The sequence below is a fragment of the Pimephales promelas genome, chromosome 2 (genome assembly GCF_988280905.1).
Source record: "Pimephales promelas chromosome 2, fPimPro1.hap1.1, whole genome shotgun sequence".
NCBI classification, from domain to species: Eukaryota; Metazoa; Chordata; class Actinopteri; order Cypriniformes; family Leuciscidae; genus Pimephales; species Pimephales promelas.
In genome coordinates this window covers 48,909,974-48,925,448 of record NC_142770.1, presented here as the reverse complement: position 1 = coordinate 48,925,448, position 15,475 = coordinate 48,909,974, and the positions used below count along the sequence as shown (strand labels likewise).

The 15,475-nt window shown below is 44.0% G+C and overlaps 1 long non-coding RNA gene across 1 annotated transcript; it reads left to right on the top strand.

The window, feature by feature from the left end:
* Positions 1-5,932: 5,932 nt before the first annotated feature.
* On the top strand, positions 5,933-7,547 carry LOC120470713 (uncharacterized). Its single transcript, XR_016146383.1, has 6 exons — positions 5,933-6,154; positions 6,617-6,671; positions 6,774-6,825; positions 6,936-6,979; positions 7,107-7,167; positions 7,270-7,547. It is a non-coding gene; the product is annotated as an uncharacterized LOC120470713 (long non-coding RNA).
* Positions 7,548-15,475: the final 7,928 nt, after the last annotated feature.

Genomic DNA, 15,475 nt, shown 5'->3' with positions numbered 1-15,475 from the left:
TATATATATATATATATATATATATATATATATATATATATATATATATTTTTTTTTTAATCTAATATTTATATATTTTTTTTTTTTGAGTTAATAATAATAACCCTGGAAGTGATATGATTCACTTCTTAATAAATATTGTTAACGCTATCCTGTGTCATGCAAGAACTGTGTGTGTGTGTGTGTTCCTGTCAAAATCCAGATTTTTTTGTAATGCTCTTTATTTAATGATCAATAATAACACAAAAGGTGCATAGAAAGCTGTGTGTCACGGATCCATCTGCGTCAGCACCAGATACCTTCACTCCGCCTACTCGTTCTGGTTCCCCTGACTACTAATCATCACCACCTGTCGTCACCACCTGCCATCACTTATCCGGACTATCATCCACTCCATATATACTCACCTCATTCAGTCACTCACTGTCTGGTCTCGTCTCTACCACGATTACAGACTCTCTATCGCTATCTCACGTTCCTGATTCTACTTACCTGCATTGTATCTCCAGCCCGTCAGTCTCCTGTCTGTTCCTGTCCTTGGTCCCCGTCTGCTGCCAGTCCTCTCCAGTCTCCAGCTCCGCTGTTCCGGTCAGCTCTCCATTCTCCCGCTCCTGTTCAGATAAGGAATACATCATCAGACTGTTTATACCCTCTCCAACTTCATCTACCACGCTACTTACCATTCAGTGACTGTTATTCAATAAACCTTGTTCATACTCACCCGTCTGTGCCATTCTGTTCTGTGACAGAAGACCAGACCCACTTAAACATGCTTCAACCTACGCCCACAACCACCACGGACACGAGTTCCCCACCGACAGCATCCCTTCCTCGGACTAGTGCATCTGTGCTCGCTACTTCCACCGTAGCCTTTTCCTCTGCCTCTGCCTCTGTATGTCCCATGGCCCAACCAGCGCCCTTCTCTGGCGAGGAGGAGGAGTGCAGCGGCTTCCTTCTGCAGTGCGAGCTCTACATGCGAATGATTCCATCCTCGTTCCCCACTGAAGAATCGAAGGTCGCTTTCTTCATCTCCCTTCTCCGTGGTCGGGCTCTTCAATGGGCTCATGCCCTTTGGAAAGATCGTGGGCCCGTCACCAGAACCTTCGCCTCATTTTCCAATCACTTCCGGGAAGTGTTCTCACAATCTCTGCACTCGATCTCCGTGCAAGATCAGCTGTTTCGTTTGAAGCAAGGGAGATCATCAGTGGCTGCATATGCTCTGCAGTTCCGGACCCTCGCCGCTACGCTGGGATGGAATGAGTCTGCCCTCATCACTGCATACCGCCACGGTCTGAATCCCGACATTCGCCTTCAGTTAGCCATCTACGATGACACAGTGGGTATCGAGAGCATCATACAGCGATCCATCCGCATCGATCAACGCCGCACTGCTTGCCAGCTAGATAGCCCTGCACCTCCGCCTCCCCGCCCATCTGCCGCTTACAGTCCTCCAGCACCAGAGCCGATGGAGATCGGGTCTGCACGCCTACCGATCTCCGAGCGCAATCGCCGTATAACCAACGGACTATGTCTGTATTGCGGGGCTGCTGGTCATATGTTATCCACCTGTCCCATTCGTCCACCTCGACCCGCAGTGAGTACGGTTCAGTTACCCCTATCCATATCGAATATGAAGTATACATCTGCTACTATCACTTATATGAACCGTTCCCTTCCAGTTCAAGCGCTAATTGACTCCGGATCCGCCGGTAACATCATCTCACTCACCACTCTCCATCGGCTCCAAACGAAGCAACGTACCATTCCTCACACCCTTCACGTTCAGTCCATCGTCGGAAAACCTCTTGGCCGTGGCCGGATTGGACACCGCAGCCCGGATCTAGGGCTAGAGATCGGCTGGCTTCACAAGGAGGCTATTTCCTTTCTGGTGCTGGAGGGCTCGACGGCCGAGATCATCCTGGGACGCCCTTGGTTGGAACTTCATTCACCACATATCCAATGGTCTACCGGTGAGGTCTTACAGTGGGGTGAAGAATGTCATCATCATTGTCTGCCTGTCATTTCCAAGCCCATTATCCGTCCAGTTGCTCCGGTTCAGAAAATCTCTCTCTCCGCCACCTCCGTGGAAGAGTCCTCTACCGTGTCTCTCCCGGAAATTCCTCCTCCTTACCGGGCGTTCCAGGAGATCTTTGATAAACAGCTGGCAACCACCTTACCACCTCATCGGCCATGGGACTGTGCGATCGACCTGCTGCCTGGGGCGGTCCTACCGCGAGGTAAGATCTATTCTCTGTCCATCCCGGAGCAGAAGGCCATGGAGGAGTACATCCAGGAAGCCTTAAGTCAAGGATTTATTCAACCATCCACGTCCCCTGCCGCATCAAGTTTCTTCTTCGTGGGCAAGAAGGACGGAGGCTTGCGCCCCTGCATCGATTATCGTATTCTCAATCAATCCACCGTAAAGTATCGCTATCCCCTTCCTCTGGTTCCCGCCGCTCTGGAACAACTCCGTGGGGCTACTGTCTACTCCAAGCTCGATCTCCGGAGCGCGTACAATCTCATCCGCATCCGTGAAGGTGACGAGTGGAAGACAGCTTTCATAACCCCTGCGGGGCACTACGAGTACCTCGTCATGCCCTTCGGATTGTCCAACGCACCCGCCGTGTTCCAGGGGTTCATGAATGAGATCTTCAGAGACTTACTACACCAATTTGTCATCATCTATATCGATGATATCCTCATATACTCTCCAGATCTACCCACTCATATCCGCCATGTCCAAACCATACTCCAACGCCTCAGAGACCATCAACTCTTCCTGAAACTAGAAAAGTGTGAATTCCACCGAGACACCGTTCAGTTCCTGGGCTACCTCATCACTCTCCGCGGTATAACCATGGACCAGAGGAAGGTGGATGCCGTTAACAACTGGCCACAACCCACCTCTCGGAAAGACCTTCAACGGTTTCTTGGGTTTGCTAACTTCTATCGCCGCTTCATCAAAAACTTCAGTCAGACCTGCTTCCCTCTCACTAATCTCCTCAAGGGCGGGGCCAAGTCTCTGTCCTGGAACACTGACTCCACACGGGCGTTTGACAGCTTGAAAAGGGCATTCAGTTCCGCTCCTACCCTCTCCCTTCCCAATCCAGCTCTACCCTTCATCGTGGAAGTGGATGCCTCCATCTCTGGGGTAGGAGCGGTTCTTTCCCAGCGGCAGGGGACTCCATTGCAACTCCATCCATGTGCCTTCTATTCCAAGAAACTGTCCCCGACGGAGCAGAATTATGATATTGGCAACCGAGAGCTGTTAGCCATCAAACTGGCCTTAGAGGAATGGAGACACTGGCTGGAGGGGGCTCAACACCCGTTTACAGTTATCACGGACCACCGGAACCTCGAATACCTCCGGGAGGCTAGAAGACTCAACCCCCGTCAAGCTCGCTGGGCCCTCTTCTTCACCCGCTTCAACTTCTCCGTCACCTACCGTCCTGGACACAAAAATGTAAAAGCAGACGCACTATCACGACAGTTTCAGCCCAATTCTCCTCCTCTCAGTCCCGAGACCATCCTCCCTCCAGCCATCGTCGTAAGTCCCATTCAGTGGAGTATGGACGATCACATTACCGACGCCACCCAAGCCGAACCTGCTCCGCCGGGAGGTCCAGAGGGACGGGTTTACGTCCCGACACGCCTACGCCTGTCCCTCATGGACTCAGTACTTACCTCTCCGGGCTCTGGACACCCAGGCAGCCAAGGAACTCTCTCGCTAGTCCAACAACGTTACTGGTGGCCGGGTATGGCCCAGGATATCTCCCGATACGTCAGGGGATGCTCAGTCTGTGCCATGGCCAAGGTTCCCCGTCATCTTCCTGAAGGCAAACTCACTCCCCTACCAATTCCCACTCGACCCTGGTCCCATCTGGGGGTCGACTTTGTCACCGACCTTCCCCGTTCCCACAATCACACCTGCATTCTTGTGGTAGTCGACCGATTCTCCAAGGCATGCAAACTCATTCCTCTCCCCGGGCTTCCTACTGCCTTTGAGACCGCTGAAGCCCTATTCCAGTACGTCTTCAGAAACTTTGGAATCCCCGAGGATGTCGTATCTGACAGAGGTCCACAATTTATCTCCCGTGTGTGGAAGGCCTTCTTCAATCTCCTGGGCGTTTCCGTCAGCCTTACGTCGGGATACCACCCCCAGTCCAACGGCCAGACTGAGCGGAAGATCCAGGAAATCGGGAGATATTTACGGTCATACTGCCACGACCATCAGGACTGCTGGAGCCGCTACCTGCCGTGGGCCGAGTATGCACAAAACTCTCTCCGTCAATCCACCACAGGGCTCACACCCTTCCAGTGCATACTCGGGTACCAACCTCCACTGTTTCCCTGGTCCGGTGAACCATCAGATGTTCCAGCAGTCCACCACTGGTTCCAGACGAGCGAGAGGGTCTGGGACTCAGCCCACACTCACCTCCAGCGGGCTGTCCGCAGACACAAGACCCAGGCGGATGTTCGACGTGCCTCAACTCCCCAATACCATCCGGGTCAACTGGTCTGGCTCTCCACCCGGGACATCCGTCTCCGACAGCCCTGTCGTAAGCTGAGTCCCAGATACATTGGTCCGTTCGCCATACAGAGGCAGATCAACCCCGTCACCTATCGACTCACTCTTCCTGCTCACTACCGCATCGCACCTACATTCCATGTCTCCCTCCTCAAGCCTTATACTAATCCTCTCACTCCTTCCTCCCCAGGGTCTGGTGCTGCGGACGTGCCCCCTCCTCCTGTGGATCCGGAGGATGATAACATCTACCAAGTGCGAGAAATCCTCGACTCCCGGCGACGGGGCGGCCTTCTGGAATACCTCGTCAACTGGGAAGGCTTTGGGGTGGAAGAGAGATGTTGGGTTCAGCGGGAGGACATTCTTGATCCCACCCTACTCCAGGACTTCCATTCACTGCATGAAAAGTGGGATTTTCGTCAGTAAGCGGCACTGTAGATTGTCGTGGAAGTTCAGGTTTACGACTGCACACGGCAATTTACAGGTAACACTCAAAACTGCTGTGAATTGCCGGAAATTGACGTGGGCCTTGCTTGGCAGTTGTCCCCCCATTGTCCCCCCTTCTCCTAAATCTAGAGGAGGCTTTGACATGTAAATGAAAATGCTGTGAGCTATACACATGCAAATAAGGGTAGGGGAGTTTCACCCCAGGTAACATTTTTCTGAAAGGTAACTTCATTCTAAGACAAGATCAGGCTCAGTATAACCTAATTGCTGTGTTTTTTTTGTTTTTTGTTTTTTTAACATTGCACATAATGCACAACAATTACAACAATAACATGACATCCAAAAAGATAACAATCAACAAATAATAATTTCACAATAAATAAGAAACAAATAAAAATAGGACAGAATTGCACAAATGAAATAAAAACAGGAAAGGGACTATCTCTATTGTGTATAATATTATGATTTAAGAGAAAGTTAGAAACCAGTAATTTGTACTATTTAAAGAAAGAAAATTAGCTTCAATTAGCTTCAATATTCTTTAGCAAATACAATTGTATCACTACATTTTTATCGATACATTTGAGAGACAGAAAATACTAAAAAACTAAAAATTAGACCAAAAAAAAAAAAACTTCAAACAAGGTTTAGAATTATTTATTTTACTCTTATGAATATGAAATTTTCCTAATAAAATTATAAGATTCATCATAACATTTACGGAAGCAGTTTTCAAAATATATGATAACATCTTTGATGTTAATTCACAGTTATAAACAGATGTTTTTTGTTTTTGTTTTTTACAATTTTTTTTACTGGTTTATTTATTTTAAGTAACCTAATAAAGTTATTTATTTATGCATATATGTATTTTTACATTTCATGGTAGCCTATTTAGGTATATCCACCTTATTCCTAATTTAAAATGAACTAACAGCAGCAGAAAAGTCAAGACAGCCGACGACAGCCTTTCAACCTGAGTCAAAAACCAGTGAACGTAACTCTGATTGGCTGAGGCAGCATATCGTCATAATCCAACCTGTAACGTCAGCCACTCTGATTGGCTGAGGCAACGTGCCAGGCATGTGGCGTGTTTTTTTAAGCAGAAAGTAACTACACAGATATTCAGCCTGCTTCGCCGTCATGATCGCTGGGGAACCCATCTTTTCCTCTAAATTGAAGGTAAGTTCGTCCAGCTTAGTGAATTCTATGTCCATGTCTACTTATAGTTTTTGGTAGTTTAGCGTTTTTGTCTTAAACTTCACAAATCGGCTGTGATTACTGCCGCGAATGTCCAAGGGTGTTAACCTAACGGAACAGTTCTTTGTTTTGCGTTAGCTTGCTGCTCTTAATTCTTTTTTTGTTTCATTTCAATTTGAACAAATTTGGGACACTAAACTGTACGTTGGGTTGCACGTTGTTATCTGGCTGCAAGTTAGCTACCATTCTTTGATAGTAATCAAACTAACTCATTTACTCTGAATATCGTCAGAAATTATGAAAAAATAATAAGTGCCAGGGTCCTAAAACAAAGCGCGTAATGTGCTTGTATGCTCTAGTGTAGGCTATCCTTGTTTGTAAAATTGCATCACTTTGTGTGATGAGTGAAATCTTCAGATGTTTGTGATTTGTTTTGTCTCTCAGGGGCTGTTAGGAGTGAAGTGTCCTTCGCTGATGGGAGAAAAAACACCTAAATAAGGTAACGTTACGTGTTGTGATCTCATCCTCTTTTCTTTTGAACAGACCCCAGTCAAATAAACAGTAAAACTAAACTAATTTGGATTAACGTCTGTGTTTATAGATGACTTTGAGCGTGAGACAGTGGTGAAAACGCCAAAGAGAACTGGAACATGGCATGTTATATTCAGTTATAAATGTTTGACCAAGTTTTTAAATATCTTATAAATCTGTTCAGTTTCATCATTTGATAATAACTTTTAAAACACATTTTTTTGTGGTATAGATGCAGTGACTGAGACTGGGAGATGCAGGGACTGAAACCTGGTGGTAAGTGTTGATCTATTGGCAGTGGAGAAGACACTTTTAATAGACACCTTCTCTCTTGTGAGCTAGCAAACTTTGTTATTCTAATTAGAGCATTGTAAACATCACCAAATGTGTTCGTTTATTTCAGTGTTCCAGAAAAAGGTCCTGAAACTACTGGTCGACATCCGCCATCGCCTGAAGGAAACCAGGTAGTGGATGCAGAAGAAACATATTTTTGCTTACAAATGTGGGGACTTGGGGCAGATTGCCTTTGCATACATCTAAATCATTTGTCTTTTTCAACTTTGCAGAAGGGATCATGAAATTCGGTTCCACAGCCACTGAGGTGTATGTACATCAAGGTGAACCTCAAGCACGCGTCGCAAAGACTTAAATTCACTTCGCCCTGATGAGCCAAGCCTACAGGACTTGAATTAAGAGTTTTAAAGGGATAGTTCACTTTGAAATTATTTTTTGAAATGTTTTGGCTTACGTCAAGGGCATCAGTCAGTCATATAATGGAAGTCTATGGGGATCTCTTAAAAGAGCATGCACAGAGAAGTACAAATTAAACATGATTTAATGAATCATAACTAAGTACACGTTGATGGCTTAAGATACGAGACGAGCGGTTTGTGTGAGAAAATGAACAGTGTGTGTGTGTGTGTATATATATATATATATATATATATGATCTGCGCATGCGGTGGAAACCGCCAGAAGCGATCTTGCACTGGTACGTCACTCATTGTTTACACAGATTTCGGAAGTTTTACTGTGAAGATCTAAACATATTAAGATGTATTGCATTTTGTGTATATCTAAATATATATATATATATATATATATATACACACACACACACACACTTATACAATATAAATACTGTTTGTTTTCTTTCCCAAAACGCTCATTTCGTGTCTTAGTCAATCATTGTGTACTTAATTTATGAGTCATTAAATCATGTTTAATTTGGTCTTCTTTGTGCATGCTCTTTGAGGTGGTGACCATAGACCTGCATTATATGACTGACAGACAACAACAGTTTGACCTAAAAATATCAAAATTGAAAATACTGTGGAAACAAAACCACCTGCATCTTGGATGCCCTTGAGATAAGATAAAACATATCAAAAATTTATTTCAAAGTGAACCATACCTTTAAATTACATCCTTATTATTCGTTCATAATTCTGGCTCCACTGTACATTGTGTTTGATATATCTGGTGCCCAATTCTGATGCCATTCAGGGCAATTTATTTTTGAATAGAGATGCAATATATTATTGATTTATTTGTATAACTGTAGTGCTGTATGTATGTATGTTGTCCCATGTTTCCAGAGGGTGGAGGACATGTTTTCTGTGCTTTGAAAGATGTTCTCCTATGCTGTGTACATAGTTTTGTGTTTGTTCTAATAAAGCTATTTCTTTGAATAAAAAGTATGTGGCAAATGTTCCTTTCCTCAATAAATTCATGTCCTTGATGGTAATAATAATTTAGTCCATAGGATAACAATGACATGAATAAACAACATAATAGCATATCATATGAATATATATATATATATATATATATATATATATATATATATATATATATATATATATATATATGATTATTATTATTATAATTTTATGTCGGCTGACCAATAGTAACAGATCTGCCAACCAATCACGAGTGATTTTCTTGTTTAAATGTAGTGAATTTCAACCAATACTGAGTGAGGAAATTCAAGCCATTCTCTGGCAAGGCGCGCGCAGTGCTGCTATTCATATGCTAATTAGGGCCATTCGCACCTCCGCGAGCGCTGCATGCATACGTCATGGTTCGTTTCCGTCAATATGTGGCACAGTGGAACGCGACGTTCACAGTCTGTAAATTGTCGTTAACTGCCGAAAATTAGGGAGATTTCCGGCAGTTTACGGGGACGAAAATCCCACTTTTCATGCAGTGATTCGGCCCATCCAGGTCGTCCTGCACCCAGGGGCCGTGGCCGTCCCCGTCGTCGGTCCCGCCCGCCAGCTGGAGCTCCCCGGGGGGGGGGGGGGGGGGGGTACTGTCACAGATCCATCTGCGTCAGCACCAGATACCTTCACTCCGCCTACTCGTTCTGGTTCCCCTGACTACTAATCATCACCACCTGTCGTCACCACCTGCCATCACCTATCCGGACTATCATCCACTCCATATATACTCACCTCATTCAGTCACTCACTGTCTGGTCTCGTCTCTACCACGATTACAGACTCTCTATCGCTATCTCACGTTCCTGATTCTACTTACCTGCATTGTATCTCCAGCCCGTCAGTCTCCTGTCTGTTCCTGTCCTTGGTCCCCGTCTGCTGCCAGTCCTCTCCAGTCTCCAGCTCCGCTGTTCCGGTCAGCTCTCCATTCTCCCGCTCCTGTTCAGATAAGGAATACATCATCAGACTGTTTATACCCTCTCCAACTTCATCTACCACGCTACTTACCATTCAGTGACTGTTATTCAATAAACCTTGTTCATACTCACCCGTCTGTGCCATTCTGTTCTGTGACACTGTGTGAGCAGAATGAAGACATCTTCACATTAATTCCTTTTCAACAGTGGTTTGATAAAGTGAAAGAAGCAAAGCTGAAGAGTGACATCATCCATCATCTCATTTCTTCCGGTCACAACACGTTAAACACTCATCAGGAATAAAGCGTGTGTGTGTTACAGAGCACTGCAGTCTGGTTGATTATTATCTGGTTCAGTATCATTTCTATTTTTCTCAAAATGAATAGGTTTACATGCGTTGTTGACATTTTCACAGCCAAGAATCACATATTGATCTATTATTTGTTTGACCTTCTTGACCTTCTTCCTCTTAGTGTTGACGTGAACCTCGTAGAACTTGATAGGCTTCTTGCTGATGCAGAGGTTTACTGTGTTCGGATATATCTTTCCCGCTGTTGAACACACACCACCTATTACACATTATTACGTTCTGATACAGGAAAGAAGCTCTGAATCGGCCGGTGCCAGGTGTCAATGTAGTTAATGAACGTATTCCATTGACCGATGTCGTCACTCTTTGGGACGTTGTTGTTTAGGTGATGTTTAAGGAATGTCTCATATTGTTCTCCATGTAGAGTTGCATTCCCCACATCATCACAGCGCTGCTGACCCAGACCCAGAGCCGGCGGGAGTGTGAGAGTCGAGATGACCACGAACAACAGCATTATTAGCATCTGGAGATATTATTGTAAGATTAACATCTCATATTGTAGATTCACTGTTGCCACAAACCATAAAATCATAGAAAAGTGCATTTTTACTTGTTTAATTGCAATACAAAGAAACAGAAAACAAAATAGTTGATGGTACCTTGATGCATTTTAAAAATCAAACCCTTTATAACCACAAACGACAGATTTAAAAGATCTAATAACATTTCCAGTAACGTAAGAGCACTACAGTCTCTAAACATCAGTTCAACACAGTTGATGTTATAATGATGTGACCAAACCGACTTTATGACTTTTGCAGTTGGGTCACTGTATTTTTAAAGACAGTCATACATATACATTATTCAGTTCAATGCTGTAATTGCAGTGAATACAGTAGTTGTGATTATTATACATAATTGCAAAATTGGTTTTCTTTGTCACAATATACTTTCTTTCTGTAACTCCATGCTTTGGAGGCTGTTCTCCAAGTTTGTATACCGCAGTAATCATTCTACAACATTTCTATAAGCGATTACAATCATAAATTGCCTTTACCTGCAGGTCAAAGATGATAGCAGTAGTTTCAGGGTCCTCGGCGGTTCAGTTCAGTCCTGGGTCCGTTTCACTGAGCGTTTGCTTAGTATTAATATCTACAACCAAGTAAAGATACTTCTAGGAAAAGATCCCTCTGAGACTTGTTTTGAAAGTTTTTCAAATCAGCAAAATTGGTTTCTTTTTAATTAAAAAAAGTTTCAGAATAATACATTTCAGGAAAAAAATAACATCAAATGCATATAGATCTTCACCCGACTTGTGGCCCCGAACAACAGAAAACAAAACCTTTTATATGTTTTAATTGGGGCCGTCTTAACAGTTTGGGGCTGTATATAATACAATCCCTTACAAGGTCAAATAACTGGCCTGGAACTTTCACAGTTAAAGCTATTTTGTAAAAACCACACACGCATATCTCATCTTTTGCCACCTAGAAAGCTTAATATACATTTAACAGTTCCTTCATCTGCAGTTGTTAAAACAACATCCTCTCGGACAGAAGCGGCGTCTTTCTTTCTTCTTAAACTATGATAAAGGTGAGAAGCAGGCATGTTCTTAACACCCGTTGAGTGTGTTCAGAGAGAGGAAAACCCCTTATTGCAAAGCTAGCTAGCCTATATCATGATTCTAAACTACACAAATGTGTGTAACAAATGAAAAAGTGTTTAAACATTTGCAAGAGAAGACTTCCACTCTGCTAATAATGTGACGATGAAGATCAGGTGGATCCCAGTTTCAGCGAATGAGGAAGACTGTAATGTGACTGGAAGAACGATTGTTCACTGTAAAAAGTGATCAGTTGACTTGACTTGAAAAATTGTGAACTAATCTTGAACTAAATGTGAGCTAATCCTTTAATGAATTTAATGGTACCAGTCAAATTAAGAGAACTGGCATAATTTATATTACATAACAAGTTGCCCAATCACATTACATTTTATTTATAAAACTCATAGACCATTCTGTAATATTATATTTCTTTTGTTAAAGAGGTCCGCAATAAAGCATTTCCTATTGTTTTAGAGAGGGTCATGCTATTGTTGCGGCAAAAATCCTTTCCAACATCATCACTGCGTAAGAGACACTCAGAGTCGAGTTATTGAAATAAAAGAAGTACTTTATTCTTGCAAGAAGGTTCAGTCTGACACAGTCTGCCCCCTCCACACAGCTTTTATACCCAAACTCAAGGTTTCTTGTTGTACAAGTTAGCTCCTGATAAGGAAGTCTTATGCTACTAAAGAAAAGGTCAGCACTTGCTGACTGACCTAGTCAGGATGACATCTGGGGTCAGAGGTCTTCTTTCCACCTGTTTCTATATGTCCCTGTAAAAAAGGCTATAGTTACTAACCGCTTTCTAAAATCTCTTCCCCTGTATTTTGAGGCACATGCGCACACCCAGTACCTTACCTGAGCCAACCAGCGTCCAGAAACCTTGACCATGTGATCTCCCCCGCCCTCACAGAGACGCTATTGCAATGCAGCGGGACACGGAGAATGACGCTGAAGCCAAAGCAGTATAAACTGTGTATATATCATATTTTGGATGAAGAGTTGTGCGTGAATGCCAAAGTAAGTTTGTAATCTTTAATTATACGGTCGATGGGCACTGCATCCGCTCTGAGAAACGAGTTATTGTGATGTAACGAGATACCATAGAGACGTTCGTGTATTTCCGATTGTGTATGCTTGTCACACTCTAGATCAAATGTTTGTTTACCTAACTTTATTACTGTCTGCACTTGAGTTACAGTTGCCTTATAATTACATGTTATGTTATTGTTTGAAGCGAAGTTCGCTGTATTTCTTTCTATATTTAATGGGAAAATTGTTGTTTTTTTCGCAACAGTTTGCTATGCGCATGCGCTCTCATAACCCCGAAAGAGCGGCGTTATACAGATTTCGCGGGCTTGGGTGTCAGATTACAGCTGTACATAACAACTATTACAGCCTACTTTATATTTGCTTTCAATTTATTCTAGTAATGTTTAATTATTGATGCTATATTATTACTCCTATGTTTAATTGTTGTAATTATTACTATTATGTATATTCATGTTTATGTTACTGTTTATTTATAGAAAACCACAGCCACAACCATACAAGTGATTCTGTTGAGTGGTGATAATAAATGGGTTATTCCCGGAATTTAACTGCATCTTCGATTTAGACTCTAATCGGACAGTCTTTGGTGGGTCAACACCCTGAGCTGGCAGTCTATTATAAGTGCTACAACAAAGAAGCATTTTTTCATGGTCCTTCGAGCCGGAGCCTGGACTTGCCAAAGCGATAGAAGATGACAGAATATGAGGAGGATGATCCAGCTGTGCGAGTCAGGAGGAAGATTGTCCTTCCCGCACGATACAACGAGTACGATCTCACTGGCTTCCCCCTCCATAAGCCTGTTCCAGAACCCATGTCACCACTCATTCACTCAACCAGAATGGCAGAGGAAGGTGCAACTTGCTTTACTCCACAGCTAGCAGATTATACAGCTTACAGTTCGTCACAGTGGTCTGATGAAGAGTGTGAGTCTGCATCAGAAATCATAAGGAGAGAGAATAAGGATCTCCACAAAGCCCTTCAAGTGTTACAGCAGGAAAGGGACACAGTTCAGAGCTCCAATGACCAATATGCAAAGGAGCTTTATCAGCTTAAGCAACAAATGAAGCAGCTGCAAATTCAGATGGAGCATCAACGCCCTGGAAATCCGCCCTTTCCGCCTGTCACCCCCAGGAGGCAGTATAGCTCCAATCATCCTATACCTGCACCACGCGCCCAGCTACAGGCAAGTTATGATGAACCGAGTTTCAGGCCTGTACCAGCTCCGCGTCTCAAACCGCAAAAAAAGCATCAGACTGAGTATGAGCTTCAAAGTCCTCCACATTATCCAACTCCAGCATCAGCCTCAAATATTATACAGAGCTCTTCTTACCACTTTAGGCCACAAGGGGTTCAGAGTTCAGAGGGATGTCATTCCCACAGAAAAGAGTGCTTAAATCCTCCAGACTGGGTACCTCAAGATAATGCAATGCATCCACAAAGGCCATACCCGCCACTTACGCCATCACCTCCCCCTGAACCGGAACTGATGTATCGAGGTCCAACCCCCACGATTCCTGACTTTATACATCCAAATCCGAGAGAGTTCTCAAGACTAAAAATTGCTCTGGAAAATATCCTCCCAGCTAATGCTTCAGAGAGGTTCAAATTTCAGATACTGATGGACCATCTGAAATTAGAGGAAGCTCTGTTAATTGCTGACTCATACTGCCATTCGCAACACCCTTACACAAGGACGATGGCTGCTCTAGATCAGCAGTATGGTCAGCCACATCAATTAGCTCTACAACGGATTGCAGAGTTGATGGATGGAGCCAATGTAGCTAGTGGAGACCAGAAGGCCTTTAGACTTTTTGCTCTCAAAGTCCGTTCTCTTGTTGGCATGTTGGAGCAATTAGGAGAGAAGGGTAATTTCGAGTTACAGTGCGGATCTCATGTGTCTCGGCTGCTTGGGAAGCTTCCGCATGACCTCAGATCAGGATTTCGGAGGTTTGCTCACCCACATCATGTGCCCATCCCTACACTTCTGGATTTTGCGGAATGGCTGGAATTTGAAATCCAAGTTCAAGAGGACACTACAAGGTTTGCAAGCAATCCACATGGAGGGGCATTGACACGAACAAGAGAGACTATCAGAGGCTCTAAGCCAGCTGCTAAAAGCACCACTGTCTTTCTGAGCACAGAGAAGGCGATTTCTGAGTCCACACCATCTGCGTTACCATTTAAGTCTGCTCCAAAACCCTACTGCACCTACTGTGACAACAATAAGCACTCCCTCAACAACTGCACCAACTTCAAGCTGCTTACTAAAGATCAAAAACGAAGCTGGGTCAAAGGCAACAACAGATGTTGGCGTTGTGGCAGAACTCATAAGTCAGCAGAATGTAACTTAAAAATGCGATGCAGACAGTGCAACAGCCGACATCTTATGGCTTTGCATGACATCAGTGCTGGGAAGCTAGAGAATGCAATGCCTGTCCACGATGACACTGTTGATGCTAACACCTGTCTGCTCAACACTATGAATGAGATTCTCCTGATTCATAAGCCACCTACCAGTCGGAAAGTTCTACTTAAAGTCATCAAAGTGATTCTCAGAAATGGAAAGAGAAAGATGGATGCATATGCAATCCAGGATGACGGATCTGAGAGAACTATCCTTCTCCACAATGCAGCTCAGCAGTTGGGACTTAAAGGTCAGCCTGAAGACCTTCCACTTCGGACAGTCAGGCAGGAGTTTCAAGTTCTCAGAGGTGCAGCAGTCTCATTCACAATTTCCCCAATGGCTCAGCCCACGAAACAGTATCGCATCAAAGGTGCTTTCACCGCCCAACAGCTAAGTTTAGCAGAACACTCACACCCAGTGAAAAATCTGAGGAAGAGATATCATCACCTTAAAGGGCTTCCACTGAATGATTTTGAAGGAGTCTGTCCCGTGCTGCTCATTGGATCAGATTACCCCCATCTGATCACTCCTGTAGAGCCAGTAAGGTGGGGACCTCCAGGGGGGCCAGCAGCCATAAAGACACGTCTCGGCTGGACATTACAGGGCCCGGTCCAACACTTTCAGAAAGAGATGACTGAACAGCACTGTCTCTTCACTTCAGTCTCATCCCCAGAATCAGATCTCTACAAGCAGGTGGAGAAATTATGGCAGATGGATATACTGCCCTGGCGTAACGAAAAGATTTGCATCAGATCCAGATT